At 40.9% G+C, this 18,397-nt stretch overlaps 1 protein-coding gene and 1 pseudogene across 1 annotated transcript in view; both read left to right on the top strand.

Annotated features, from left to right (window-relative positions):
• Positions 1–18,397, top strand: part of ROBO2 (roundabout guidance receptor 2) — an 803,551-nt gene that overhangs the window by 33,706 nt on the left and 751,448 nt on the right. The gene's annotated exons all lie outside the window — the stretch shown is intronic.
• On the top strand, positions 10,949–11,883 carry LOC144771981 (centromere protein P pseudogene; annotated as a pseudogene).

Here is an 18,397-nt window from a genome sequence, read left to right as displayed (position 1 = left end):
ATTAAATATGTGAAACTAGAATGTTTTTTGAAAACCATTTTATTTCCATCCTTGAATGTCTTGTATGTTATCTTGCTAAGAAATGTGCAGTTACAAACAAAGATGTTAGATTATTATACATATTACATCCTGTATGTTCATTCCCCTATTACTTTTGCAATGACTAGCTTAATGCAGCTGTAGACCACTTTTATGACCTATTGAATGAGCGAGCCATTAATTCTAATAACATGACATCTTCGCAACAAACTGGGCTCCCTGCTTTTGTGTTTAATCTAAACGAAATTAGCAAAACATAATTCAAACTGAAAGATGAAAAAACAAGTGGTTGTATCAGATAACAAAAAGGTACACCAATGGAAGTTCACAAAGCCACCAAATTAGTAAGAATGTTTTCCTACATTCCTAGCTGAAATAAATAATGGTGGTTTATAGCAATACTCCAAGGTTTTTTCTGGCATTTTAAAAGGATTACTCTCTTATAAGGCTTCTTTCTTTATTTTAAATTTCTTTAGAATTTCTCCTAAGTTTTCCACCTTTTTTATGTTAGAAAGATTACAATTATTTTTTAATTCGTTGGTTTTGGATAATGCACAAAATGAATGAAGATGTCGAGCACTACTGGATTTCCACTTGATCAGGCAAGCCTGTTTTTAATTTGGGACCAACAGTTTACACAACTGTAACATCAAAAATTCTAACTAGATCTTGAAAAGAATTGCTAACACCAAATAGGTTGAAGGAAGCTATTGTTTAACTACTATAAAAACCAATTGTTTTTTAGCCATACTGTAAAAATTGCATGTCATGCCTACACGTCACTGACATCATGGTCTTAATAACACTTCAATCCATTTTCAGTCGCACACAATACCTTATGTAAACTGTGTAATTCCTGTTAACAAAATAATGTATTTCCATCAGAGAGGTAGATCATATGCCTTGCACAAAGCGAACTAGGAAAAAAAACTGATGAAGTACATACCCAATGTATCTTAAAATCAAATGGTATTATGAAACGTTTTGATCATCGACCTCATTCTGCCAACAGAGTAGATAAATATGCTAATAGTTTATTTTCATTGTGGATACTTATTTTTCTAACCTATTAGATGCTCTGACAGTTGAACTCAGTTGTACTCCTTTTATCAACTGCAGAGTAATGAAAGGCTGTGTCATACATGTAGGAACCTTTAACTCGTAAATTGCAGCTTCCATGCAGATTTAGTTAGCTGAAATAAAAATTACTGATATGTGAGAATGAAATGAATGATCTTCTGCCACATAGTCTGTCATGGAACTCAAGCTAGACAATACATACACTTAAATCTTAGTTTCCAAAATGGCACTAGTTCAAAACTCACTGTGAAATAGCAAGTGTGTGGCACCATCAAATAGAATTTTGGGAAGAATGTATCACAAATATAGAAACACCCCCCACCCTCCCAACTTTTAAACTGTGTGTAGGTTTCACAATGCATGTATGCTTTTCATTGTCAGTGTACAATATAGGGCTGAAAAGGACCCTGCTTTTTTTCTATCAGACTTTTGTCTGCTGGTTTTGTTGTGGGTTCAGGGATGCCTCAAATTCGATTTTAGTATTAGATTTGGAGAACACTAAGGATTTTTTCTTGTGACAATGCCACATACACTCCGCGCCTCGAAAATCCCGTTTAGTGTGGTGGAAGACTTTCACCATCTTAAGAGATCTGGCACTATACACTGTGAGTCTGTTTACAGTAAGGCAAACAGGAGCTACTGAATACTAGGTATGGTTGCCCTACTGGTTAGCAGGTGCTCAGGAGGCACACCTCCCACCAACTGGTGCCAAGCATAAATGTGGCAACTTCATCTGAACACTGCTGGACTTGCTAAAGGATATCAGGTGGACTGAGCCTGCTGCTCTTTGCATCGGTGACCTACAAGAAGGACCGTAGAAGGTTGGACCTCCTTACAATTGAAATCCAAGGACAGAAAGATCTTCTAGGATCATAAGGGTGATCTCTGTGCTTAATGAACATAAAAAATTTGATAAGGACTTTCGGATGAAGAATCCCAGCTAACGAGTGGCGACAGGACCTGACTTTGCTGTTAAATTCTGCCTGACACTGTGTAGGTCTTTAAGTGCTCCTTAAGACTTGGGGCATTTGAAGTGTACTTCGGTGGTTGTTTGGGCACCAAAATAAGTTTGGGAAGTTTTTCATAACTTTTGCCCCAGAGCTCCAATGGGACTTTCTGCAAAAAGTATCTGACCGGCCTCCGATTATACCTCGGCCTGGTCTGAAGCAACCATTCAATACAATTAGAGCTTTGCAGTTCTTGTCATGTTAATATATTTAATAAGCGCGCAAATACCCGAAGGTGTCTTGGGGCTGAAAGGTCGAGTAAGCAAGTTCCTGCAAGACGTGGGTCTCTATTTCTCAAATAGCCAGGTTTTCAAGGCCTTCCTAAAGGAAAATAGAGTAGGGAGTGAAAGGGAGTGCATTCCAGAGTTTGGGGGCAGTTGCCCTGAAGCTACTGCCACCCCAGCTGGATTTGAAGACTCTCTGAATTGTTTGCAATTTAGCTCCTTCAGAGGGCAGATGCCTTTTTGGGACATACCAGTAAAGTAGGCATCTCAGTGGGACCAGTATCCTGAAATGCTCTATATGTGATGCAGTGGGCCTTAACAATGATGCAGTTCCTGACTGGGAGCCAGTGAAGCTTATGCAGTTGGTTTCGAACTGACAAGTGCCTAGGGATTCCCAGCAGAAGCCTTGCGGTCACATTTTGTACCTTTTTTAACATATTGAGTTGTTTTTCAGGCATGCCAAGATAGAGACCATTACAATAATCCAGCTTAACAAGAATCCAAGAAGAAATCACTGTATTCGTATTATCCGTGGGGATAAAAGCTAGTATTTTTTTTATGGTTTTGTGCACACAAAAAACTCTGAGGAGACGGCATTATCCTGTGCTTTGAAATCTAGTGGGTCATCAATAATCACCCCAAGAATCTTTGCCTAATTAGCTGGGATGGGTGCTGTTCCAAGTTCGTCCGGCCACCAGTTCTGTGGCCAGTTTGGCAGAAAGTTGCTGAACGTGATTACTTCTGTTTTGTCTGAGTTCAATCTCAGACAATGAGAGTTCATCCAGGAGCGGACTGCCAACATGCAATCCTTAAAGTTTTGCATTGGTGGTCTAGTATTTTTTGATACCGACAGTACAATTTGTGTATCATCTGCATGAGATGTCAGCGCCAGTCCGAAAGTTCTTATGAGTTTTGCCAGTTCTGATACATAAATGTTAAATATTGTAGGGCTCAAGGATGAGCCCTGAAGGATTCTGCATGGGAGGGCGAAAGGAGCAGACTCGTACCTGCCCGGAGCTACTGATTGTATTCTACCTGACAGAAAAGATGAGAACAGTGTAAGTGCTTTGTCACAAGCACAGATGAAATTTAGACAATTTGGCAGAAGATTGTGGTTGACAGTATCGAAAGCTGCCGATAGATCAAGCAAAATCAGAGCAGCAGCTCCCCTGTGTCTTGCCACTATTTTCTCTTAAATCATAAAAACATTCATATTTCTGGTTCCCCTTATTGGATTTTTGTCATCTTGGTGTCATTTTGTTAATTACATTCAACTCTATGTGTATAGATTTGAGTTGTATTGTATTGTATTGTAGACCTCTTAATTATGTTGGTACTTCTAAATTCTTTTCACATTTTCCTTTACGTTATTCCAGTCTGCTCTGTCCCATAGCTTCCAGGGTTTGAGCTCAGGTTTAAACTACAGAAACCTTTGACGGGGCCTAACAGGACAGTGACTTTATTGCTTGTGGTGGGCACCAATCCATCCCAATTCATATTTCACTTTCTCACAGTGTGTCAATGAATAGGGAATTGAATAACACAAAAACGTCTAAAGGCAGAGAAAGTAATTTATATTCCCCAATACACAAAATGTGTGCATTTGAGAGAGATTTTCATTAACGTAGCATGCAAACCTATTCTGCTAAGGTGAACCTTAAGCTAGACGATGACCATTACATCCCATAAACACACTGTAGAGTGATGTTATTCACTCACATAATCCTGATAATTGATTAATATGTATTTCAGCAACAAAGTAATAGACCATTTTAAATAGACAATTTTTGTGTACGTTTATATTGCACTGTATGGACATATCGAAGTAAATTGTTAAGAAAAAGCTTTTGTTAGGAGAAAATACCATGTATTGCCTTCTTGATTAGTTCTAAGACCAATTCTTGAAACCTATTTCTCTCTGTTTTATCAGATGATATTTACTTGCAAACTTTGTTGTCATTGCTCAAATTTGGGAGTATTGCAATCCAATCATTTTGCATCATTTGGCCTGGATTAACTTGAAGGAACAAACAAGAAATAAAGAGGTGCAAGGTATATGAAGGTGCTATAGTCTATGTGCTCGACCTCTGTGTTCTAGCACAGATTTCAGTTGGACAATACAGAAATAATTAAAGAATGAGTCCTGTTCCATGAACTTTCATAGACATCTTGAAGAAATATATTCAACTGTGATGATTGAAATTTGGCATTTGCTGGCACATCACATATGAAATGTGCGATAGATGTAAACAAAGCAATGGTACTGCACAAGATTATGACCCAGATTTAGAATTTGGCAGATGTGAGACACCCACCAAAATACACCGATGTGCTGTCTGGTCTATTTAGAGAATAGAGATGACTATATAATAAATATGGTGCAGAGGACGATCACCTGTTGTTGGCAGCCTTCTGCCAAACTCTAAATCTGGCACTACGTGCCTAAACTTATTAAATATAGTCCCGACCTATGCTAAATGTTGTGGTTTATTAATGTGTTAGATGATAATATCAAAGACAATGATCCCTTATTATACAGTCTGTAGTCTCTCTCCTAAATGTTCTCTGTTATTATTGTAATTGATGATGTTTGATTAGCACACATTCTGACTGTCATTTGTATTGGATTGTAACATGTTCAGTAGTCTTGGGATGACCTTCCAAATAGTTCAGAGAGTAAGCAGGAATGTATTTAGAATGTGGAAAAAAGTTGGTTCTGTCGGATACAGAAATGATTTTGGTTTACTGAATAATAACCAATAGAAACAAACAACAATGAACGACAATGCTCCCAACTTTTCCGTAATAATCAATAAAAAGTGAAGAAAGGCAAACATCATGAATCAAAAACAAAAACACACCAAAATTAAATCAATCAGATTCTGTATTTAAGGATAAATCCATATGTTCTTTTACATTTTATGGTGTCGAGATGACATGAACATACAATTTGTTCCAACGGTGCAGGTGATATAGTGAAAAAAGTGCTGAATGTTAACAAAATATATACAGTGCTCTACAAATTCCTGAAACTTGTCATTCAGAGGACATCCCTCTCTTGGTATATAAAGCTCCGCATTGCTTGGGTTTTAAATTTCCAGTAAACGTGGGGCAGAGAGGTAGGTTCAGGATTATCACAGGCACGTCGACATTTCGACCCAATATGGTGCGTCCTTTGAATGACCAGTTTCATCAATTCGTACAGCACTGTATACATTTTGTTCACATTCAGCACTTTTTTTGCACTTTTTTCACTATATCACCTGTGCCGTTGGAACAAATTGTATGTTCATGTACTTTGACAGCCCTCTTGACACCTCCAACACCATAAAATGTAAAAAACATATGGATTCATCCTTAAAAACAGACTTTGATTAATTTAATTTTGGTGTGTATTTGTTTTTGATTCATGGTGTTTGCCTTTCTTCGCTTTTCATTGATTATTACTGAAAAGTTGGTAGCATTGTCGTTCATTGTTGTTCATTTCTATTGGCTATTATTCAGTAAACCAAAATCAATTCTGTACCCGACAGAACCAACCTTTCTCCACATTCTTGTACACCCTGTTTCTGAGGTGCACTGGGTCACCCCATTATACTAGATAGAGGAATGTATTTAGGTTTGAATGTGTCAATGTTAATGATTTGTGTGTGAAAGTTCTATGAATTTGGTTTGGGACAGCCCTGTGGTCTCACCTACCATTTATGTATAACCTATGGTCCTATGTGTGCCCTTTTCTCTGCAAATGTTTATATGTGGAAGGTAGATGGTGGGAACATGTGCTGTTTGGTTTTCTGGTATACAGTTAATTTCACATTTGGACTTTCTTGGATGTATGTCCATAGTTCTGTCTTCATGAGTTATGTTGTTGGGTAGTATGTGGTGTGTTTTATTGGACAATGCTGCTGTAAGCACAGTGATTATGAACTATGTGGCATATCTGTGCTGTGTTGCCACATTTTGTGTGTACAATGTTATGGCTATCCTATACTGTTTAATGTTATGCACATGGTGATATTATAGAATATGTATCGAATAGTAGCTTTAAAAACTAGCTTACACCTTTCATGCAGACCGACCAATTAACAATTTGGGACTAGTACTTACAAAATATATGTCTAGAAGTAACAAGCAATTGCACAAGCTGAGTAAATTACAGAGGTGCACAGAAGTCAGGGCCCTTCCAAGTCTCTGAAGTTCCTAAGCATAACTTTAGCTCAAAGCCCAGTCTAAATGTCCCCATGGCTAACCATCTGGGCACCCAGATAGCAAGCCCACAGGAGCTCACTGAATCAAAACACTAGAAATAAACTGCTGAACACACAAGCCCACTGGTACTCGCCCTCCCTCGGGATTTGTTGCACCAACAAAGCAGATACACTAATTATACAGTAGATTTTCAAAAAAGGTTTAAGTATTTTAATGTTCTCAATCAGTTACACACACAATGTTTATTTCAATTTGTTTAAATGAGCCGACCTGTCTGCCTTTTTTTTTAAAATATACACGGAGCTAAAACGTTTTGCTTTTTTTTTTAATATAACAGTGAGTTACGGCACCCACTGTGAGTTATCGCAAGGCTACCCCAGTAGAGTGCAACCTTTCGAACCCGGCAATAACCATAGGGTGTTGGGTTTACTGCTTGTCATACACAATAATATACAACTATGAAAATGAGTTTTTTTGGGGGGGAACGGGGAGAATTCAATTTCGTTTGGCAGGTGATATATTAAATGCGAGGGTAGCAGTAAACCCGGGGTTTTCCTTTACTTAAGAGAAAGAACTGTAGTGTGTAGCTCTCCTTTATGTCACATAAAAGTATTCGAAAGGTGTTCAGTCTGCAGATACTGAATAAGAAAGCCGTGTGTGCAACGTTTGTAATCAATTTGCTTCACTTGCAAGCCACCTCAATGGCTGTGTTATGCAAATTAACCAAGGACCGGTAGACAAAATGGCCCTCCTGCGCCGTAATGCCTGTATCGAAAGGGCCAATTTTGGAAAGTCACGTACATATTCAAAGCATTGTATCGGCTACTGTAAGAGCCTAATTAGCCTGGCTGTGGAAAACAATTGCAAAGGCATCTGCTTGCCTAATTTTGAGAGAGAATCTACCAGATGGAGGCTGGAGATTTAAGTGATTAGACGGTGGTAGATTGGAATACAAATTGGATTAAGAGAAATTAGATTGATATAAATCGAATTGAGTCACAAGAGTTTGTGCTGCTCCAACCAAGGGGCAGTGGATTATGGGAGAAGCAGATGCTCCGATGAGGACGGAATTAATGTGACTTTGACAGTCCATCTGGGAGGACCTGAATATCGAGTGTATCTCTAATCTCTCTGTCCATTTATCAATGCCATAATGTTAATTAGTACTTCATTTATTTAGTTACTTTGGGAGGAAACAAGACACACAAACTCACATCATCCCTTCTCACTTTGCAAACCTGTTGTTTTTCCAAGAAATTAATAGCCAGTTTCTGAGTGTTGTTCCAGGGGTGTTATACGTCTTTAGTTGGCAACATATCTAATATGACATAAAAGTAATGGTTGCATAATTTAAAAAAAATAGTTACGCCAAAATCACTTCAGTAACTCATGTCGCATTCTTAATTTTTTATACTTACCTCAATTTGACATTATAAATAAAGTTTGGTTTTGTAAGTTACTTGTTGTGAAAGTAATTACATTTTTTTTAAATGCTTTGGGTAATTACAGCTAATCCGTAGAGTCGTTGTGGAAAAATTAATAATTTATTTTAAGCCCAACATGAAGTGTTATTAGTTTTCAGACATGTGGGTCGAGACTTGCATTTAGAGATAGTTTGCCACCTTTTGGTTTTTTCTAACATAATTCCCACCTATGGTCACCATATAATCCTATTGTAGATAAGTGATGTAAATGTGCCAGTGCCACACATTCATATCGTGTGTCTGTCTGGAAAATTCAACATGTAGTTATCAATAGTTTTCCTGAGCTCAACACTTCCTGTACGAATCCGTTCTAGAGCCTACTGGGCACACACAGGGCCTGTGATTTAAGCTTCCAGTTAAAAGGCAATGGAAAGAAATTAATGGGTGAGCTAGGAAGGCAATATGCTGCAGTGCTCCTATCGCGTACCCATCAAGTAACGTACTAACTACTCAAAGGGGTGTAACTTGAGAGGTTTCCCAATCCTTTAGAATGTAATCCAGACTAATCTGTTGAGTGGATGACGATGGTGCCCTCATGTATGGCTTGTTAACATTTCACCCTTTTCCCTCTGTGGGATTAGTTATTTTAAAGCACTCAGAAGGTGGCTTCTATGAGAACACATGCCTCCCCTTCGTCTTTGGTGTGGAAATCCACTGGTTAAAGAATTAACAAAGGCAAGGAATTGGAAAGGTAAAGAGAAGGAATGAAAATAAACATATAGGGCTTAAATTGGAGCTAGGTAGTAACAGGAAGGGTTGCAACCTCAAAAAATAACGTCATATACAGAAGAGAATTAGCCTATGGAATTTCCTCAGTCAGACCCATGTGATAAAGAAATTTGATTGGTGTTTTATTTTTTGGATTTAACCCTCCCATACGATACTAGATAGATCTTGTATTAATTTACAGCCTTAACTAATGCCTATAACCTTACATACATACGACTTAACTATGTTTGCCAGTGTGTGAGAAAATGTTGCCATGAGCATGCTATGTCATTGCAGCAGTGACATCGTTGCTCCTGAGGTAAAGGCCACTGGAAGATTCCATCATCTGGCTTTCCCCATTGCAACAGTGAGTGGTTTCCTATGCCGGAACCCGGAAAATAGACAGAATGAAAGAGTGTTTACTTTGGCAGAACTGTTCGAATAGTCATAATTTAGCAATTCCACTATGATTCATATGATAGTAATGTATAACACAGACACATGCACTGTCATGCAGTGTATTGCACATAACATACCCTACACTCACCCTAAAGCACCAACCCTGCTCTCCACATTTCAGGTCCCATTTTTTGCATCCTCAGCTATGATTAATCACTAATTAGGAAAAACCAAAGGAAATGATGGACGGAGCGTTGACAATACAAGCACTCACCCCCAGTCAACGGTGATGGATTAAACCCAGATCAGTTGACTGGGGGTGAGTGTTTGTATTATCAATGCTCCATCCATCATCCACTTTGGTTTTTCTTTGTTCGCCCTAAGTTGGCAGGGTATGCTCAGACATGAGTCCCTTGCTCACTTTGCCACTGGATTCAAGCAAGCCCGGCTGAAGACGGCTGTAATGCCAGAAACCGGTCCTGGGAAGCTTGATTCCGGTCCAGGGAAGACATGGCTTGGCAGTTCGGGCTGGACTGTTCCCATGAGGCACAGGGTCGGACTGATTTGTATATGGCCATGTCTGAACTGGGGTGGCGGAGTGAGCTAAAGAACGGTGATGGATTAAACCCAGATCAGTTGACTGGGGGTGAGTGTTTGTATTGTTAACGCTCCGTCCATCATGCACTTTGGTTTTTCTTTGTTTGCCCTAAGTTGGCAGGGTTTGCTCAGACGTGAGCCCCTTGCTCACTTTGCCACTGGATTCAAGCAAGCCCGGCTGAAGACGGCTGTAATGCCAGAAACCGGTCCTGGGAAGCTTAATTCCGGTCCAGGGAAGACATGGCTTGGCAGTTCGGGCTGGACTGTTCCCATGAGGCACAGGGTCAGACTGATTTGCATATGGCCATGTCTGAACTGGGGTGGTGGAGTGAGCTAAAGAACCGTGATGGATTAAACCCAGATCAGTTGACTGGGGGTGAGTGTTTGTATTGTCAACGCTCCGTCCATCATCCACTTTGGTTTTTCTTTAATCACTAATTAGGTCATATGTTGCACACCATTAGCTATGCTCTGTACACCCCACTTGTTTCACTTTTCATTTCCATAACTATGCCCTGTTCCGTCGCCACAGTCTTTCTCCTTTTTAGGTCTCGCCCTGGAATAAGCATCCAAAGGATGCCTTCCAGGGACGGAGACGTATAGTCACCTGTCTGGAGGGAAGGACGGACGAGAAGGTGCACGCGCTTCTCCCCGGCTGGATTCAGCTGCTTGCACGCGCACGTCGGCTCCGTCCACATTCACAAGAATTCCCGCGCCGTGCACATCCCCACACATACACACATGCATGCATGCGCATACACACACAGAGACACTCGCTCGCACACACTCTCTCCCTCCCCCCCGCAGTCATCACACACGCATACACACACGCACGCATACACACAGACTCCAGGACACATACACACACGCAGGCTCACACACATACAGAGCCCCCCTCCGCCCCACGCACACACACATGCCCCCCGCCCTCGCAGCTCAGTAAAGGCCCCCACTCACCGGTACTTGTCTTCAGGCGAGGGCTCGTTGCAGGCGGCGGCGGTCTCTTCCTTCTGTGCGTGCGAGGCTCTCACCTCACGGGAGCCCGCCCGGGCTTCCGGTGTGTCTTCACGTCCCGCCCCCGGCCTGCCTGACTTCCGCCCGGGATTGAAAACCTTGTTTTTCGCGTAGTCCCTTGTCTTTATCTATGATGACTGTTGTGTTTCCCTCACTTTTTGAAAGCAGCGCCATTGTACGTGAAAGCCCACGAGTTAAGTACAGGCTCTGAAATATTTGCGCTTTAGAGTTGACCATTGGAATGTTGCGCCAGTATGAGGATGAAATCCGGTCCTTGGAGGATGAAATCCACCAGCTAACAGAAAAGTTCCGCAGCCAAGAGAAATTCACGCATCACGAGGGTGAACACCTTCCGATGACTCCGCTTAAAACGAATCAAAATGCAGCCGATCTGGAGGGAGAGCTTCAAAATGCAACAGATCTGGAGGGAGAGCTTGAAGTGTTGGAGTTGGAGCTGGCCTACCTCAAAGAGCTGACAGGCACTGAATTCACAGAATACTCGAGGAAATCAGCAGAAAGAAACGACAGCCAAACCTTGCACAAGTACACGCTAGCAGGGAATTGCGGCTGCCTGTCTTTTACCCTCGAGTTTGAGCTCCTTTGCAATCTCCAAAATGACACTACGGCTGTTGTTACAGATTTAAACATCCTAATTCTTGACTCTGAAGGTGATTCCGAGCTAAGGACATTTGTATCCGCAATAGAAGAGAAGAAAAACCTATTGCTTTTCTTTCGTGCTTTCTCGGCATTCTCTGAATGCTGTATGCGTCGTAAAAACACTTTTCGTCGTTTCAAGGAACGGTATCCTGTCCTTATCCGGCTGCCAGAAGGATCGTCTGCAGATCACATGGTTGTAACCAATCCACAGCTACTCGGGAGTGAATTAATAATTGTCTGGCAAATCTATGTCGGTGAAGAGGGGACAGTGACTCCAGTATTGGACCTTTTGACTAAAATCCCCGAGCAAGCTCTTGCACTTGACCAGAAGAAAGTTGTAGAACGCGCCCCTGCAGCTTTCAGAACATTGTTGAAAGTGTACAGGATTGACACAGCCATTGACAAACTCATACAAGCATTCGCTATGTTGGAATAAACGTTTTGGAATCTTAATTTCAAATATTTAACCCCCCCCCATTAACAGCTTATATTTACAACTGTGGCACCACCTACTAGCCTCGCATAGTTAAAAAGAAATTACATTTATGGCAAAACCAATAAAGGCAGTTATTATTTATTTTTTCAAATTGTTTTTATTAATTTTCAAAAAGAATAATATAAAATAGAATTATACAAAATATATAATACGACATATAATAATAATAGTCATAAAAATACAATAATACAAAGTAATGCAGTTATTAATGTAAGATTATAAATGGAGTTTTAGAACCGGCAGCAGATTGCTAAAAAGAGAACACATGAATTCTGCTTGAATTTTCTGTTGTGATACACCATCGATGTAGTACATTTTTACTATCTAGCTCGCCTCGTCGCTCTTTAGTCATCGAGACATCCATTAATTGCTTGGGTGGATTGAGAACATTGTGCTTGGTATTTGCTGGTGGTTCATATCAAATAGTGGTTGCTGAGACCCAGGGTACAGCTAGACCCAAACTTCGGGTGGGAGGGGGGCTAAGACTCCCAGCCAGGGCTTGCCCTAGCACTGGTTACACACAGTGCAACATTTTATTTTGCCGCCCCCTCCCCATTCCCTCCACAAATTCCCTCACTACCACTCGCAAACAATGCACCTCATCGCTCAATAGCCCCTTTCTGACAAACATTTAATTTTTTTATAGGGCTGCTCATTGTTTACTCACACTCAGTTCTTTCATTTCAATGATACATGTTCTTTGTTGCAAGCACATTAACCCTCTGGTCTGTGTGGGTGGCAGGAGTGCCCATGTGAGTGCACGGTGAGCCATGCAATAGTGCGACTCAAAGGTGAGAGGAGTGACTGCAGGGGGAGTGAGGTGACTTAGTGCCACATGCATCAAAGGGGTTTGCCCATTCTGTGTCTATGGGAAAATGTGGTGATGCATATGGCCCCATATGAATTTGGGTGAGGATGTAAGTGCAGAGTGGGACGAATAAATGTATGGTTGGTGATGGGCTTGTTTGAGTGACATTGCAGAGTGAGCAGTGAGGGGGACAGGTGAGTGAAGTGTCACATGAGTGCAGGGTGAGTAGTGTGCTTGTATGACTGCAGGTTGATGTACATGGTGAACAGCGCAAGTATATTGTGAGTGCACAGTGATCACTGAGTGCAGAGTGAGCGGTGTGCTCATGTGACCACTGGGTGAGTGGAGGGAGAACGGTGTGACAATAACTTCTATTTAAGTATTAGTTATTTAAAAAAAATTTAACGCCATTGTTATTTGTAATATCAATACATCTAAGTCATGTAAATACAAAACATATTGCATTACAAATGCTATAGGTATCACATTTGCGAAAGTTATAACTATTGGCATTGTAAATGACAAAGCTATTAATTTAGCTATTTAAAAAAAAAACATATATAAAAACTTTGCCATTTACAATACCAATAGCTCAAACTTTCCTAATGCGAGACCTATTGCATTGCAAATGCTTGTTTTCAGTTTGGCAAGGGTTTGTGACACCCAGTCACATGCTGTTCAGTCTCAGCCTTGCTTTTTGAAGCACCATCTATGCTACTGAACTGTTCCCCTGGCTTGGGGAATCATCGGCCACACTCTGAGTAAGGGAGGAACAATGTGAATACCCCAGAATTACTATGGGCGCCCACAGCCAGGCAGTGCATATCTACAGTTAGAGTCTGTATACCACAAACTCTTTTACAAACCTCCAGTTATGACTTGCACACTTGCAGCCACATTATACTTATCAAACACTAAGCCTTAAACACTTCCATCAAGGTTAAACACACCCTAAGTAGCACTCTGCACATGTTTCCTGCAATTTCAAAACCCTCAAAAACCCTATGCTCTGCTTTACACACCCCACTAAAAACTTCACGTCCGCAGTTATACATTTTTTGCTTGATCAATATTGCAGCAGCACGAGGGTAGCACCTCCACAGAGCATGTGAATCCCATTGACTGCCTCCACCACTGTCTTACTACCGGCATACTGAGATAGAGTTGAGGCTCTGAGGTGGACGTCATACAACATGGACTGCTTCGCATGCGGCCCCACAGTTCAGGCCAGGCTAGCCTGCTTTCTTGCTGCTGTTGGCATGCTTTCATCCAGTCCTCTCTCATCCAGTGACCAAACAGCTACTGTGCATGAGGACAGCAAGCTTGAACTCTTGACCGGTGGTTAGTTTGGAGTGCTGGGGATTAGGGGCACTGACAAAGATCAGACCTGAACTCTGGAATGGAGAACAGCCAGATGGTTTAGGTGGGCCATGGTTGAGCTTGCCAGACTTGGCAGTTACCGTCAGTATGGGCCGTTGATGCCCATCCACTATGTCGCCAAGTTATGTTGCCCTGTTCCCCTTGTCAGCAGTGCTGGCTTTTGGGCTGCCTCAATTGCTTGGATTAGGGGTAACCCTCGAGATGGATGAATGTCATCATCATGCTCGCCCACACATTCAGTTTGTGACACTCATGGAGGCTACCATGAGATGCCAAATCTCTCTGAAAACTGATTCTTGGTGTCATTATGACACCATATTGGAAATGAAAACAGCTGCCTTTCCATTTTTTTCTTTAGTTTTATTGTATAGTCATGGCAAATTTTCATGTTGGAGACAGTAACAAAATGTAAGTATTTATATTTGGGTGGGATGCCTATTTTGAATTGTTAGAACTGTGTAAAATGTGGCTATGCAATAAAACCTTAGTCATTTACTTTTGTGAACCTATCATGCTCTTAGCCTTGTTCAACCTCCGCACTGCACTCCAAAATCTCAACCAAGCAATGTATACTGTCCGTCTCACTGCGAAACCTCAGCCAGATTCTGCATATATATATTTTGCTACACTCCAAATATCATCAGCCACACTCTGGATACCCACATCAATGTGCAGAAAGCCTTTAACTATGCTCTGCTCATCCTCAGTGACTTCTGCAGACCCTCAAATATTCTAGGTAAACCTTCAGACATTTTCAGTACACCTTTAGCCATACTATACACACCCCTAGCCTCACATTACCTACATTAAATCATGCTCTGTACATCCAAAAACACCATGCCAACGTCCTAGGCCATCAATGCGAACGCTCAGACATGCCATTTGCATTTATAACTATTTTCATCTTCAGCCGTGCTTGTGCACACTGTCTTTCCCAGTACAATATTACCGCTATGCTCTGTTATTCTCAACCATGGTCTGTGCATCTTCATCCAAACTCTGAGCATGCTCAGCAATGACCAGAGCATACCCAATAACTCATTGGCATGTACCCATGAAAAACTAATTTATATTTCCGCTGCATTCTCTCAGGTGTGCTGAACCCGCCAATAGCAATAATCTGAACACTATGCCACAATGTATATTTGCTGACACATTCTGCATATTCCGTTACTCTGTAAAGATTAAGTCACATTATAAATACCGACACTCATTCTCATGCCTTAGCCAAGTTCTGCATGCTCATAATTAAGATTTGCTGATGATCATTGATGACCTCTCTGCATCTCTATCTTCACTCTTGCCACATTGAAACCGTGCTTTAACAACACTCAACTGAATTTATCAATGCTCCATGTTCCCCACTTTCTTAAACTTACTCTGCACATCCTGATGGAATTCCTATCAGGGTTTGAATAAATTGTCCTTCACCTCCCAGGTGAAATGTGTGTTTGGAACATAATTTAGCATTCTTAGCTCTTTGAGAAAGTTTCTGTCCCTACTTCCCTCACACTGCCAGAAGATGGTAATTCATGTCCTCCTAACCTTTCAGCTGGATTATGCCAATGCCTTGTATTGGGGTCTCCCTCTGCACCAAGTTAAGAGACTCCAGTTGGTGCAGAATGCCGCAGCCCAGCTCCTTCTAAATATTTTGAAAAACAACTCAATTCATGAACTTTAAAAAAAAGTTAATTGGCTGCCAGTTCAGGTGAGAGTTCAGTTCAATGGACTTGTGCTGGCCCATAAAACTTTTTATGGGTTAGGTCCTGGCTACCTGGCCAATAAACTCACACATTATCCTTGGGCAAGAACTCTGTGCTCTTTGGATGTGCTGCTGACTGTGGTGCCAAAAATCAAGAAGAAGAAATGGAGAGGTACCACTTTCTCTGCTCTGGCAGCTTCTGGCTGGTATGCTCTTCTTCTATACCTGCATGCAGGGCCGGACTGACTACCGGGTAGTTTGGAATGCTGCCGAGCTGGGGGCTGATTTAATTGCAGTGGGGGCTGATTTAGTTCATGGAGACCTGCATGTGCTTCGAAATAATGAAAGCAAAACAAATTTTGTTTAGTACACGCAGGTCCCCATCAATGAAATCAGCCCCCAGCTCAGCAGCATTCCAAACTGCCTGGTACCCAGTCCGGCCCTGCCTGCATGCTACTAAAGATGACGATTCTTTTAAATGGAGCCTAAAAACCTGGTTGCTTAACTGTGTCTTCTCATTTATTTGTCGCAGTAGTCAATGAGCCTTTAGCGCCGGAGTACTCTGTAGAGTAGCCGTGTGCTCAACAAATATTACCTGATTGATTTATGGGACTTGCAGTATGAACATGTTTGCATATTCAAGATAGAGTCAAGTGAGTTTAGGTGGCATCAGGGGGCTCGATTCACAGAAGTAACTTAAGACAAAATCCTAAACTTACTACCATTTTGGTATTCACAGAAGGCACCTACTCATTTCGTTATTCACAGAAGATAGGACTCCTAACTTTAGGACTCCTAAATGCCTTCTGTGAATACCGAAAGTCTTAAAGTTGGGATTTTTCTCAGTTTAGGAGTCCTAAAGTTAGGAGTCCTAACTTTACTACTCCTAAACTGAGAAAAATCCTAACTTTAAGACTTTCGGTGTTCACAGAAGGCATTTAGGAGTCCTAAAGTTAGGAGTCCTAACTTTACTACTCCTAAACTGAGAAAAATCCTAACTTTAAGAATTGCGGTATTCATAGAAGATATTTAGGAGTCCTAAAGTCAGAACTCCTAACTTCTGTGAATACCGAAATGAGTAAGTGCCTTCTGTGAATACCAAAATAGTAATAAGTTTAGGATTTTGTCTTAAGATAGTTCTGCGAATCAGGCCCAGGGTGCGTACCACTTGCCATATGTGAGGTATGACAGACCTGCACAGGGATGGAAAGGTACTCTGAGGAGGTGGGACCTCACATAATGCAAAAGATCGTGTCTATTTACTTACAACTATAAAGGGCTGTATGTGTATTTCTGAGTAGATGCCCAAACTTAGTAAATGTGGTCTTCTACGTTGATTCTAATGGATACTGTATTTTTTAAAATGGGATGGTATGGGCTGTCTGACACAATTTGTTTTTCCATCTGCTCACACAAACTATCTTGGGACCGCTGCATAGTTTTATCAGTGATAAACCCCCACAACTGCTGTGGATGGATGTTATATTTACCGTATACTCTGTTATCTTTAACAAATGATGAATGTGAGAATCATGCAACACTATCTGCAGAAACACAATCGAAGTTTGCTCTTTAATTAAGGAGTTTGTGGCTTCAAGATTACTTGTAATATATAAACCAGGCTCGCTAATGAGGCCACTAGCATCTTTAAGGTCATTTGGCAGGCACTGAAAGCTATGCTTGTAGGCCATTTGTTTAACTTGATGACCAAGTGAATCCACACACTTAGATGAGCGTTATTGAAACCACGTGAGTAAAAAATGTAAGCGTAAAACTCCCATAAAGTATGTTAAATTGCTGAAAATCTGTCACTCATTAAATTCAAGACCTATCTATAATTTGCTCTTCTCGTAGTTCTATGTTAAGTGTCCACTGCCCTTATCATTTATTCTGTTCTATTTAAATATGTTACAAATAAAAATCATGAAGTTGTTCTTAAGAGAAACTTAAGGAGATAAGGCTTTACATTCGGTCATAACCCCAATATTTGGGAGAGGTCCACTACATTAAAACGTATGCTCTTATTAGCATTACCACATTTATAGCCTCCCTTGTAAACTCTCCAATCCTGAATGACACTATTTCGCAAATAATGTCCCTATCAAAAACGTTGCCATTATAAACACTGTACATGATTGAGAAATACAGGGGGGCAGGGAAGCGTGTTATTAATTTCAGAAGGAGCCATGAAATGACACTTGGGTAGGGACCTCGGTGCATTGCCCTTTGGTCTCCATGGATTTAATTTGGCCTTTGCAGTTTCAGCTATTGTCTACAAAATCGTTTTACAAACTGATGTGATTTACCACAAAACCGAGGACGGCTTGAGCTGGCCAAAGAAGTATTCTATTCTTTTAAAAACGAAATTAGTCGATTTTTTTCCCCATGGTTTGAGCTAAGATCTGGTGACTGTTGGATTTTGTGACCAGCTGTTTGCTAACTACAATTGATGAGTCAAAAGCATAATATCATGGTATGCTGGATTATTTTGGCACTGTCTATTAAATATCACATTTTATTGATAATGTCCGGAATTGAGTATTAGCGCCCCTCTCGCTGTCTATTAGGTTAGTAGATGTATATGCTCAGATAA

The sequence above is a fragment of the Lissotriton helveticus genome, chromosome 8 (genome assembly GCF_964261635.1).
Source record: "Lissotriton helveticus chromosome 8, aLisHel1.1, whole genome shotgun sequence".
Lineage (NCBI taxonomy): Eukaryota > Metazoa > Chordata > Amphibia > Caudata > Salamandridae > Lissotriton > Lissotriton helveticus.
The sequence above is the reverse complement of the archived record's forward strand: the minus strand, read 5'-3'. Positions and strand labels throughout refer to the sequence as shown.